This window comes from Heteronotia binoei, chromosome 1 (assembly GCF_032191835.1).
Source record: "Heteronotia binoei isolate CCM8104 ecotype False Entrance Well chromosome 1, APGP_CSIRO_Hbin_v1, whole genome shotgun sequence".
Lineage (NCBI taxonomy): Eukaryota > Metazoa > Chordata > Lepidosauria > Squamata > Gekkonidae > Heteronotia > Heteronotia binoei.
Genome location: NC_083223.1, coordinates 273,877,512 through 273,891,345, shown reverse-complemented (window position 1 = coordinate 273,891,345; position 13,834 = coordinate 273,877,512).

Genomic DNA, 13,834 nt, shown 5'->3' with positions numbered 1-13,834 from the left:
TTTACCGGATACCTGCCTATTCGGCGGTATTCGGAAACAGGAATATCCGGATAGCTTTTTACAGCCTATTCAGAATTCCGAATACCTTATTTCCAGATACCACCAAATAGTATCTGGAAATATTCAGTAAACCTTTCTTTCGGCTTTTTTCAATGGGTAAAAGGGAAAGGCACTCAGGCAATTGCCTTTCGCGCCTTTCCCTGGCTTTTCTCACCTCTGGGCTGAGTAGAGGGGGAGGCCCCGGTCCAATCACAGCCATGCATTTTGGAGATCACAAAATGCATGGCTTTGCAGGGCTCTTGTGCTCCAAGAGCAGAAAACTGAACTGGCTGGTTTCTAAATCTACATCCCACAGCCTTCCATTTGCGAAACCTGAGTGAGGTTATTCATGATAGGATGTTTTGGAGCTCATTCATAGGGTTGCCCTAAGTCAACAGCTAACTGAGAGTACTTATATGAACATATGAAGCTACTTATAATGGAATCAGACTCTCGGTCTTATAATGAATCAGACTCTCGGTCCATCAAAGTCAATATTGTCTACTCAGACAGACAGCAGCTCTCCAGGGTCTCAAGCTGAGGTTTTTCACACCTATTTGCCTGGACCCTTTTTAATTGGAGATGTCGGGGATTGAACCTGGGACCTTCTGCTTACCAAGCAGATGCTCTACCACTGAGCCACCATCCCTTCCCTAACTGGCAGCAGCTTTCCAGGGTCTCAAGCTGAGGTTTTTCACACCTATTTGCCTGGACTCTTTTTAATTGGAGATGCCGGGGATTGAACCTTGGATCTTCTGCTTACCAAGCAGATGCTCTACCACTGAGCCACAGTACTACTAAGGTAAAAGTTGTCTTCCTATGAAAGCACCAGTTGTTTCCGACTCGGGTGACATCGCATCACAATGTTTTCACTGCAGACTTTTTACAGGATAGTTTGCCATTGCCTTCTCCAGTCATCTACACTTTCCCCCCAGCGAGCTGGATACTCATTTCATCGACCTCGGAAGGACGGAAGGCTGAGTCAACCTTGAGCTTGCTACCTGAACCCAGCTTCCACCGGGATCGAATTCAGGTTGTAAGCAGAGAGCTGAGACTGCAGCACTGCAGCTTTACCACTCTGCGCCATGGGGCTGCTCAATAACAGAACATAGCAGAAGAACATCTACTTTTTGCTAAAGGATGAGCCTAATTATCAAGAGCGGGGGGGGGGGTTAGAAATCAGCATGCAATAGTGTGGCAGAAAAGTAGAATCAACCAAAATCCCCAAGTATTCGTACACCAGCAAGACAAAAAATCTCTCTCACCAAACCTTACCTGCTTCTCCAACTGAAAGAACTCAAGGGAAGAGTCTCTGCTTCGGAAGCTGCTGGTGTCTTCGTTGCGTGTCGCGAAGGTTTTTATACAACTCCTGAAGTCGTTAGAGCGTATGATGCGTTTCCCAATTAATTACTAATTTTACTTTTTCTTCACGTTAACACCCAAACTGCAACCAGTTATCTCAGAATTAGTAACACTTTGTCCCTGGTGGATGACTTGGGCTGGGATGGCGGATGACTTGCGCTCTACGTAGGACAGTCCTTGAGAAACGTTCAGAAAGTGCAGTCGGTACAAAGCACTGCAGACAGGATGTTGACTGGCATGGGTCACCTCATCACTCCAGTCCTGGCTCCTTTACAGTAACACCCCATTTGTTTCCAGACACAATTCAAAGTGCTGATCAAAGCTCTATATGGTTCAGGACCAGCGTGCCAGAAAGGCTGCCTACTCCCTTATGAACCTGGCTGACCACAATTGGAGGCACAGCTTCAGATGCCACCATTTTCGGAGATACAGTGGAAGGCAACCCAGAGGAAGCATTCATGGTCATGTGACACCAAAGCTCTGGAAATCTCTCCCAAGGGTTGTTTTTTTGTCCCCTAAGAACATAAGAGAAGCCATGTTGGATCAGGCCAATGGCCCATCCAGTCCAACACTGTGTCACAGAAGAACATAAGAGAAGCCATGTTGGATCAGGCCAGTGGCCCATCCAGTCCAATACTCTGTGTCACATAAGAACATAAGAGGAGCCATGTTGTATCAGGCCAATTGCCCATCCAGTCCAACACTCTGTGTCACACAGTGGCCAAAAAATTATATATATACACACACATACGCACACACTGTGGCTAATAGCCACTGATGGACCTCCGCTCCATATTTTTATCTAACCCCCTCTTGAAGGTGTCTATGCTTGTAGCCGCCACCACCTCCCGTGGCAGTGAATTCCACATGTCAATCAACCCTTGGGTGAAGAAGGGCTTCCTTTTATCCGTTTTAACCTGACTGCTCAGCAATTTCATTGAATGCCCACGAGTTCTTGTATTGTGAGAAAGGGAGAACTGGGTTTGATTCCCCACTCCTCCACTTGCAGCTGCTGGAATGGCCTTGGGTCAGCCATAGCTCTAGTAGGAGTTGCCCTTGAAAGGGCAGCTGCTGTAAGAGCTCTCTCAGCGCCACCTACCTCACAGGGTGTCTGTTGTGGGATGGGGGGGAAGGTAAAGGAGATTGTGACCACTCAGGATATAAATCCAATGTCATCATCATCATTTATTTATTTATTACTTTCCATTTATATCCCGCCCTTTCCGCAAGCGGACTCAGGGCGGCTTACAACATTATAAAAACAATCAGTCCAATAAAACATATAAAACCATAATTTACATATCAACTTTAAAACCATTCCATAGCGCTATTTCAGTCCAGTATAGGCGGTATTGACTTCTCGACTATGATCGCCAACATTCTGTAGGATGTCCGGTGGCAGCCCTTTTTCAATTAGACCGCAAAAGCCTGTTTAAACAATTCGGTCTTACAGGCCCTGCGGAACGCAGACAAATCCCGCAGGGCCCTTATAGCTTCTGGGAGGGTGTTCCAAAGTTCTGGTGCTGCCACCGAAAAAGCCCTGGATCTCGTTACACACAACCTGGCTTCTTTTGGCCCAGTGGCGGACAACAGATTTTTCGTCCCTGATCGCAGTGCTCTCTGGGAGATATGTGGGGAAAGGCGGTCCCGTAGATAGGCAGGTCCCTGACCATAGAGGGCTTTAAAGGTTAATACCAACACCTTGAAGCGAACTCGGAACACAACAGGCAACCAGTGCAGCTCTCTCAGCACTGGCTGAATGTGCTCCCGTCACGGCAGCCCCATTAACAGAGCGTTCTGCACTAGTTGTAGTCTCCGGGTTTGCATCAAGGGTAGCCCCATGTAGAGAGCATTACATCATCATCATCATCATCATCATCATCATCATCATCTTCTTCTTCTCCCGGAAGGTTTGTATTTTTTTCACAGGGTCACCAACAATGAAGATATGTTTACAATTTTTCCAACATTTCGGGCTTTGGGATGGTATCATAGGCAAGACCTTAAGAGGTGTATTGTAGCACCCAGTCATGATTTTGAATGATTGGAGCTTTGTTGTTATGGTTGGTGAAGTTAAGAGTTCTGTGTAATTCTAATCTCAACTTTAATAAAGTTATTTAAAAAAAAAAACTATGGGGTTACCATACATTGGCTGCAACTTGAGGACTCTTCCCACCACCATTATAATGCAGTTGGGAGGATGGAAAGTCTCCAGTCAGGGCCAGCTCTAACAGAATATAAGAACATAAGAGAAGCCATGTTGGATCAGGCCAATGGCCCATCCAGTCCAACACTCTGTGTCACAGAAGAACATAAGAGAAGCCATGTTGGATCAGGCCAGTGGCCCATCCAGTCCAACACTCTGTGTCACATAAGAACATAAGAGAAGCCATGTTGGATCAGGCCAATGGCCCATCCAGTCCAACACTCTGAGTCACATAAGAACATAAGAGAAGCCATGTTGGATCAGGCCAATGGCCCATCCAGTCCAACACTCTGTGTCACATATGAACATAAGAGAAGCCATGTTGGATCAGGCCAGTGGCCCATGCAGTCCAATACTCTGCGTCACATAAGAACATAAGAGAAGTCATGTTGGATCAGGCCAATGGCCCATCCAGTCCAACACTCTGTGTCACATAAGAGAAGCCATGTTGGATCAGGCCAATGGCCCATGCAGTCCAACACTCTGTGCCATACAGTGGCCACATAAACCAGGTGCCATCAAGAGGTCCACCAGTGGAGCCAGGACACTAGAAGCTCTCCCACTGTTGCTCCCCAAGCACCAAGAATAAATAGCGTAATGTGCACCAGACAGAGAGTTCCAGCAATACCCACTGCGGCTAATAGCCACTGATGAACGTTTGCTTTAATAGCCACTTATAGTGGGTTCAATGTATTGATGAGATGTGGTTGCAGTGATCATAGCTTTTTGTTGAGTTACAGCATGGCAAGTTGTAACTAAGGAAGATTGCCGTATGGGGCCAACCAGGGCTTTTTTTCTTTTAAGCAGGAACGCACAGGAACAAAGTTCCGGCTGGCTTATTGTCAGAGGGTGTGGCCTAATATACAAAATGAGTTACTGGTGGGCTTCTTCTACAAGAAATGCTGTGTGAAACAATGGTGATATCCGGGGCTGTAATCTAATTTGCAAATGAGTTCCTGCTGGGCTTTTTTAAAAAAAAAAAAAGCCTTGGGGCCAACTATATACAGTTCAAGGTTCCTGCGCTAGGACTCCATTGGCTCATTGAAACCAGCAGGGGGGCTGTGATTGGAGCAGGGTGGCAGGGATTTGGATCTTGCTGCCCATTGTTCCTGGGGCCCCAAGCTGAAGCCTAAATCTCCAATGAGCCAGGCAGGAACACAATTAATGATATATCAGTGCACATACACAACACACTGGTGGGTTGCCTGGCACCCTAGGCAAGGCTGACTTCTGGCACCCCCTCCCCATGTGCTGATAATGTCACCGAGTCACATGAGGACACCCAATTTGGTGCCCCCAGAAGGCCGGCACATTAGGCAGTTGCCTTCTTTGTCTACTGGCAAGGCCGGCCCTGTCTCATGATAGATAGATAGATGATAGATAGATAGATAGATAGATAGATAGATAGATAGATAGATAGATAGATAGATAGATAGATAGATAGATAGATAGATAGATAGATAGATAGATAGATCTCATGATAGATAGATAGATGATAGATAGATAGATAGATGATAGATAGATAGATAGATAGATAGATAGATAGATAGATAGATAGATAGATAGATAGACAGACAGACAGAAAGAGAGACAGAGAGAGAGATGATAGATGATAGACAGACGGAGAGAGAGAGAGAGAGATAGACAGATAGAGAGAGAGAGATGATAGATAGATAGATAGATAGATAGATAGATAGATAGATAGATAGATAGATAGATAGATAGATAGATAGATAGATAGATAGATAGATAGACAGACAGACAGACAGACAGACAGACTGATGATAGATGACAGACAGACAGACAGAGAGAGAGACAGAGAGAGAGACAGAGAGAGATGGAGAGAGACAGAGAGAGAGAGACAGAGAGAGAGACAGAAAGAGAGATGATAGATGATAGACAGACAGATGGAGAGAGAGAGATGATAGACAGACAGACAGACAGATAGATGATAGATGATAGATAGATAGATAGATAGATAGATAGATAGATAGATAGATAGATAGATAGATAGATAGATAGATAGATAGATAGATATTCCTAGTCATCTAGAGCAGGGGTTGCCAATGGTAGCTTGCAAGATGTTTTTTTTTTTGGCCTACAACTTCCATCAGCCCCAGACATTGGACATGCTGGCTGGGGCTGATGGGAGTTGTAGGCAAAAAAACATCTGGAGAGCTACCGCTGGCCACCCCTGATCTAGAGGACTGAAGACAGACAGCCCCACATCTTCCGGCACTCAGCACTAGCAATCTGTCTTCTGACTCCATCATTCGGTATATTATTATCATGAAATACAGTTTCCAAATGGAACCAGGTGTTCCAGACATCCTGGCAGCCTCTGTTAGCAAAGTCATACAGACAGACAGGCGGTGCCCATCTGAAGCACATCAGCGAGCACGGAAGTCTGGTCCATGACAGGCATGAACAGTGAGGAGGGCTAGGGTTGGTTCAGTACAGGACTGCAGTAGAAGGAATAGGGTGGTGTGCGTAACAAAAGGCGCAGGATGCCAAGAAGACTTCCGAAGAAATGCTGCGAGGATTAGCACGTGAAGTGACCCGGAGCGCTTAGCGGATCACAACTAAAAGGATTACAAACGACGGGGAATCTGTCCTACCCCTCAATCAGTCATCTGGAACACCTATGTTTCTGGTGAAGAGCCACCAAGAGGAGCATGACTCAGTATACCTGCCAAGAACGCAAATCCTTTTAGCTTTAGAAAGGCAGGGTAAACTATTTTGATGTGCGGTGATAACACTGCAAATTTTTACAGGGTCAAACAAAGGGACTACGACGGATCCTGTAATATGTTTGCCAAGACATCCATTTTACTCGCTATGTAAGTCAATTTGTGTAACGTCATAGTAGTTGGTTTATCAGCCCCAGGGTTGGAATTCTAGCAGGAACTCCTTTGCATATTAGGCCACACACCCCTGATGTAGCCAACCCTTCAAGAGCTTACAAAGAAGAGCCCTCTTGGAGGATTGGCTACATCAGGGGTGTGTGGCCTCATATGCAAATAACCTCCTGCTAGAATTCTACCCCCGATCAGCACCTTGATAATTTGTGGTGCACCAGTCATCCATTATTGACAGAAGTGGAGACACAACTGAGACACATGTTAAAACATGATAGATAGATAGATAGATAGATAGATAGATAGATAGATAGATAGATAGATAGATAGATAGATAGATAGATAGATAGATAGATAGATAGATAGATAGATAGATATAGCATTATAGCATTAGAGAAAGTTCAGAAAAGGGCAACTAGAATGATTAAAGGGCTGGAACACCTTTCCTATGAAGAAAGGTTGAAACGCTTGGACTCTTTAGCTTGGAGAAACGTCGACTGAGGGGTGACATGATAGAGGTTTACCAAGATAATGCATGGGATGGAGAAAGTAGAGAAAGAAGTACTTTTCTCCCTTTCTCACAATACAAGAACTCGTGGGCATTCGATGAAATTGCTGAGCAGTCGGGTTAAAAACGGATAAATATTATATATATTTGGCCGCTGTGTGACACAGAATGTTGGACTGGATGGGCCATTGGCCTGATCTAACATGGCTTCTCTTATGTTCTTATGAGAGCAAGCAGGAGAGAAAGAGGAGAAAGAGAGAGGGAGAGAAAGAAAGAAGAGGAGGGAGAGAAAGAAAGAAAGAAAGAAAGAAAGAAAGAAAGAAGAAAGAAAGAAAGAAAGAAAGAAAGAAAGAAAGAAAGAAAGAAAGAAAGAAAAGAAAGAAAGAAAGAAGAAGAGAGAGAGAAAGAAAGAAAGAGAGAGAGAGAGAGAGAGAGGAATCATTGGCTATATCTAGAAAAGAAAATGTCATGAACAAAAGAAAATAAATTCTACTCTCCATAATAAGAACATAAGAACATAAGAGAAGCCATGTTGAATCAGGCCAATAGACCATCCAGTCCAAAACTCTGGCCGTTTTCCCACTGACCTTACTCCGGAGCGACGTCCCTCTTCACCGCGCAGCGTTTGCGCGGATTTCCCACCAATTGCTGCGCACAACCAGAAGAGCCAGGGCTTTTGCGTCGCAGATGTAAACTGGTTTTTAGCGGTTTACATCTGCGATGCAAAAGCCACAGCACTTCCTGGTTGTGTGCAAGCAGTTGGTGGGAAATCCGCGCAGACACTGCGCGGTGAAGAGGGACGTCGCTCCGGAGTAAGGTCAGTGGGAAAACGGCCAATGTGTCACACGGTGGCCAAAAAAAAGGAGGTTCACAAGTGGGACTAGAAGACCTTCCACTTTGCCCTCCCCCAACCACCAAGAATACAGTGCATCACTGCCCCAGACAGTTCCAATAATATACTGTGGCTAATAGCCACTGATGGACCTCTACTCCATATTTTTTATCCAAACCCCTCTTGAAGCTGGCTATGCTTGTAGCCACCACCACATCCTGTGGCAGTGAATTCCACATGTTAATCACCCTTTGGGTGAAAAAGTACTTCCCTTTATCCATTCTAACCCTACTGCTCAGCAATTTCATTGAATGCTCACAAGTTCTTGTATGTGAGAAAGGGAGAAAAGTACTTCTTTCTCTACTTTCTCCATCCCATGTATCATCTTGGAAACCTCTATCATGTCACCCCCGCAGTCGATGTTTTTCCAAGCTGAAGAGCCCCAAGCGCTTTAACCTTTCTTCATAGGGAATGTGTTCCAACCCTTTAATCATTCTGGTTGACCTTTTCTGCACTTTTTCCAATGCTATAATATCCTTTTTGAGGTGGGGTGACCAGAATTGCACACAGTACTCCAAATGAAACTGCACCATCGATTTATACAGGGGTATTATGATACTGACTGATTTGTTTTCAATTCCCTTCCTAATAATTCCTGGCATATCATTGGCCTTTTTTATTGCAGTCCCACACTGTCTTGACATTTTCAGTGAGTTATCTACAACGACTCCAAGATCTCTCTCTTCGTCAGTCTCTGCCAGTCACACCCCATCAACTTGCATTTGTAACTGGAATTTTTGACACCAATGTGCATTACTTTGCACTTGTCCACATTGAACCTCATCTGCCACATTGATGCCCACTCACCCAGCCTCAACAGATCCCTTTGAAGTGCCTCACAATCCTCTCTAGTTCTTACCATCCTAAACCATTAAGTGTCATCTGCAAACTTAGCCACTTCACTGCTTACTCCCAACTCCAAATAATTAATGAACAAGTTAAAGAGCATGGGACCCAGTACTGAGCCTTGCGGCACCCCATTGCTTACCGTTTTCTACTCCGAAGATTGCCCATTTATACTCACCCTCTGTTTCGTATTAATTAGCCAGTTTTTGATCCACAAGAGGACCTGTCCTTTTACTCCATGACTCTCGAGCTTACTAAGGAGCCTTTGATGAGGAACTTTATCAAAAGCTTTCTGGAAGTCAAGGTAAACAATATCTATTGGGTCCCCTTTGTCCATATGTATGTTCACCCCCTCAAAGAACTGTAACAGGTTAGTGATGCAAGATTTTCCCTTACAGAACCCATGCTGAATCTTCCTCAATAACTTGTGTTCATCAGTGTGCCTACTCATTCTGTCCTTGATAATGGTTTCTACCAACTTTCCTGGTGTTGAAGTCAGACTGAATGGCCTGTAATTTCCCGGATCTCCTCTGGAACTCTTTTTAAAAATGAGGGTGACATTTGCCACCTTCCAGTCCTCAGGAAACGGAGGCAGATTTCAATGAAAGATAACATAAGAACATAAGAACATAAGAGAAGCCATGTTGGATCAGGCCAACGGCCCATCAAGTCCAACCCTCTGTGTCACACAGTGGCAAAAAATGTTATATACACACATACACTGTGGCTAATAGCCACTGATGGACCTGTGCTCCATATTTTTATCTAAACCCCTCTTGAAGGTGGCTATACTTGTGGCCGCCACCACCTCCTGTGGCAGTGAATTCCACATGTTAATCACCCTTTGGGTGAAGAAGTACTTCCTTTTATCCATTTTAACCTGTCTGCTCAGCAATTTCATCGAATGCCCACGAGTTCTTGTATTGTGAGAAAGGGAGAAAAGTACTTCTTTCTCTACTTTCTCCATTCCATGCATTATCTTGTAAACCTCTATCATGTCACCCCGCAGTTGACGTTTCTCCAAGCTAAAGAGTCCCAAGCGTTTCAACCTTTCTTCATAGGGAAAGTGCTCCAGCCCTTTAATCATCCTAGTTGCCCTTCTCTGCACCTTCTCTAATGCTATAATATCCTTTTTGAGGTGCGGCGACCAGAACTGCACACAGTACTCCAAATGAGACCGCACCATCGATTTATACAGGGGCATTATGATACTGGCTGATTTGTTTTCAATTCCCTTCCTAATAATTCCCAGCATGGCGTTGGCCTTTTTTATTGCAAATGCACACTGTCTTGACACTTTCAGTGAGTTATCTATCATGACCCCAAGATCTCTCTCTTGGTCAGTCTCTGCCAGTTCACACCCCATCAACTTGTATTTGTAGCTGGGATTCTTAGCCCCAATGTGCATTACTTTGCACTTGGCCACACTGAACCGCATCTGCCACGTTGACGCCCACTCACCCAGCCTCAACAGATCCCTTTGGAGTTCCTCACAATCCTCTCTGGTTCTCACCACCCTGAACAATTTAGTGTCATCTGCAAACTTGGCCACTTCACTGCTCACTCCCAACTCTAAATCATTTATGAACAAGTTAAAGAGCATGGGACCCAGTACCGAGCCCTGCGGCACCCCACTGCTTACCGTCCTCCACTGCAAAGACTGCCCATTTATACTCACTCTCTGCTTCCTATTACTCAGCCAGTTTTTGATCCACAAGAGGACCTGTCCTTTTACTCCATGATTCTCAAGCTTTCTAAGGAGCCTTTGATGAGGAACTTTATCAAAAGCTTTGTGGATGTCAAGGTAAACAACATCTATCGGGTTTCCTTTGTCCACATGTTTGTTCACCCCCTCAAAGAAATGCAACAGGTTAGTGAGGCAAGATCTTCCCTTGCAGAACCCATGCTGAGTCTTCCTCAATAACCCGTGTTCATCAATGTGCCTACTCATTCTGTACTTGATAATGGTTTCTACCAACTTTCCCGGTATTGAAGTCAGACTGACTGGCCTGTAATTTCCCGGATCTCCTCTGGAACCTTTTTTAAAGATGGGGGTGACATTTGCTACCTTCCAGTCCTCAGGAACGGAGGCAGATTTTAATGAAAGATTCAGATTTTACATATTTTTGTCAGGAGACCCACAAGTTCACCTTTGAGTTCTTTCAGAACTCTCGGATGTATGAAGAAGAAGAAGATGATGATATTGGATTTTTATCCTGACCTCCACTCTGAAGAGTCTCAGAGCAGCTCACAATCTCCTTTCCCTTCCTCCCCCTCAACAGACACCCTGTGAGGTGGGTGGGGCTGGAGAGGGCTTTCCCAGCAGCTTCCCTTTCAAGGACAACCTCTGCCAGAGCTATGGCGGACCCAAGGCCAGTCCAGCAGGTGCAAGTGGAGGAGTGGGGAATCAAACCCGGTTCTCCCAGATAAGAGTCCGCACACTTAACCATTACACCAAACTGGCTCTCCATCCGGACCTAATGCTACTGCTGCTGACCCATCCATCCACATTTGAAACACCCTGGGATTTGTCAGACATTTAGGGTCTAAAAAGGAATCTCTAGGCTGCCTTATGATTGGCATTTTTAGGAAATCATTTTTCTCCTGCTTCGCATGCCTTCCAAGAGGCGTAGTTTTTGGTCTCCTTCAACCGTCCATAGGGACAGTGATTACTGTCATTTTGATGGATATGGTGAAGAACACTGAGGCATCCCATGACAAAGGGCCACTCCTGAAACAGCCAGTTATTCACTGTCTGGTTAGACAGGGCGGGGACTTCTTGTCAGGCTCTGTTCATTTACACTATTGCTAAACGCTGTTTACTAACCATATTGATCAATGCCTAGGAACGCTCACTAACACAGGGGCCGGGGTAGTAAAGAGGGAGGGGGGGGAAGTAGAGAGTAGCTTCCCAGGAATATCAAAGGTTGCCAAGGTCTCTTTTATGTAGAAAGTACCGGTACGTGCCAGTTTCTCACCTCCTCCTCAGAGGCAGCAAGGACATTGCCTCCGGGAAATGTAACCACCAACCGAAAAGATAAGGGGGGGGAGCGTTGGGAAACTCTCACATGCAAAAGCAGCCTTTTGTTTTGGGAAATGAGGGGTAGAAGCAATTGCTTTGGGAGGGACAGTGGCTCAGTGGTAGAGCATCTGCTTGGCAAGCAGAAGGTCCCAGGTTCAATCCCTGGCATCTCCAAAAAAGGGTCCAAGCAAATAGGTGTGAAAAACCTCAGCTGCAGACCCTGGAGAGCCACTGCCAGTCTGAGTAGACAGTACTGACTTTGATGGACCAAAGGTCTGGTTTAGTATAAGGCAGCTTCATATGTTCATATGTTCATATGCTTTGATGTGGAAGGTTAAATACCAATGATCCGAACTGATCTCCATCAGTTCCAATGCCTACCACACTGGAGTAACTCTGAAGTATCCAATCAATGCAACTTTGTTTCAAAATACTTAGTCTGCTTACTTGTGAGCGTCAATGAACCCCCGCCTGACACTTCTTTGATACTAGCCACATCAACCACCCGTTAGTTGTCTGTGAGGCCCTGGGATGATTGTCCATTCCACATGCAGACATGGTAACTGCTGGGTTGCGCAGTGCTCCCAACCAGGGTTTTTTTGTAGCAGGAACTCCTTTGCATATTTGGTTGTGAAACCAAAAAAGACCATACCATAGAAAAAAATGTTTCAAGTAACAGCAGTTGGGCTATGAAGTAAATTTCTGAACACTTATCGAAGCGACAGCAAAACGTGGGATCAAGTACAACCGCGTAGCGAATTTATTCATGCCTTGCTGCACGAGATAGTTCGTGTGGAGTGTCGTCTCTGTTGTTGACTGCACTGTTGGAATTTCTACCCGCAACCTAAGAACATAAGAGAAGCCGTGTTGGATCAGGCCAATGGCCCATCCAGTCCAACACTTTGTGTCACACAGTGGCCCAAAAAACCCCAAGTGCCATCAGGAGGTTCACAAGTGGGGCTAGAAGACTTTCCACTTTGCCCCCCGCCCCCCACTTAGCACCAAGAATACAGAGCATCACTCCCCCAGACAGTTCCAATAATATGCTGTGGCTAATAGCCACTGATGGACCTCTGCTCCATATTTTTTATCAAATCCCCTCTTGAAGCTTTTTATGCTTGTAGTTGCCACCACCTTCCGTGGCAGTGAATTCCACATGTTAGTCACCCTTTGGGTGAAGAAGAACTTCCTTTTATCCATTTTAGCCTGGCTGCTCAGCAATTTCATCAAATGCCCACAAGTTCTTGTATTGTGAGGAAGGGGGGAAAGTACTTCTTTCTCTGCTTTCTCCATCCCATGCATTATCTTGTAAACCTCTATCATGTCACCCTGCAGTCGACATTTCTCCAAGCTAAAGAGCCCCAAGTGTTTTAACCTTTCTTCATAGGAAAAGTATTCCAAACCTTTAATCATTTTAGTTGCCCTTTTCTGGACATTTTCCAATGCTATAATATCCTTTTAGAGGTGCAGTGACCAGAATTGTACCAGATTTTCAAATGAGACCGCACCATCGATTTATACAGGGGCATTATGATACTGGCTGATTTGTTTTCAATTCCCTTCCTAATAACTCCCAGCATGGCGTTGGCCTTTTTTATTGCAAACGCACACTGTCTTGACATTTTCAGTGAGTTATCTACCATGACCCCAAGATCTCTCTCTTGGTCAGTCTCTGCCAGTTCACACCCCATCAACTTGTATTTGTAGCTGGGATTCTTGGCCCCAATGTGCATTACTTTGCACTTGTCCACATTGAACCACATCTGCTACGTTGATGCCCACTCACCCAGCCTCAACACATCCCTTTGGAGTGCCTCACAATCCTCTCTGAACAATTTAGTGTCATCTGCAAACTTGGCCACTTCACTGCTTACTCCAAAATCCAAATCATTAATGAACAAGTTAAAGAGCATGGGACCCAGTACTGAGCCCTGCAGCACCCCACGGCTTACCGTCTTCTGCTGTGAAGACTGCCCATTTATACTCACTCTCTGTTTCCTATTAATTAGCCAGTTTCGGATCCACAAGAGGACTTGTCCTTTTACTCCATGACTCTATGTGAAAACTGGACATTAATATGTTATTTATTGACTTTGGTTGG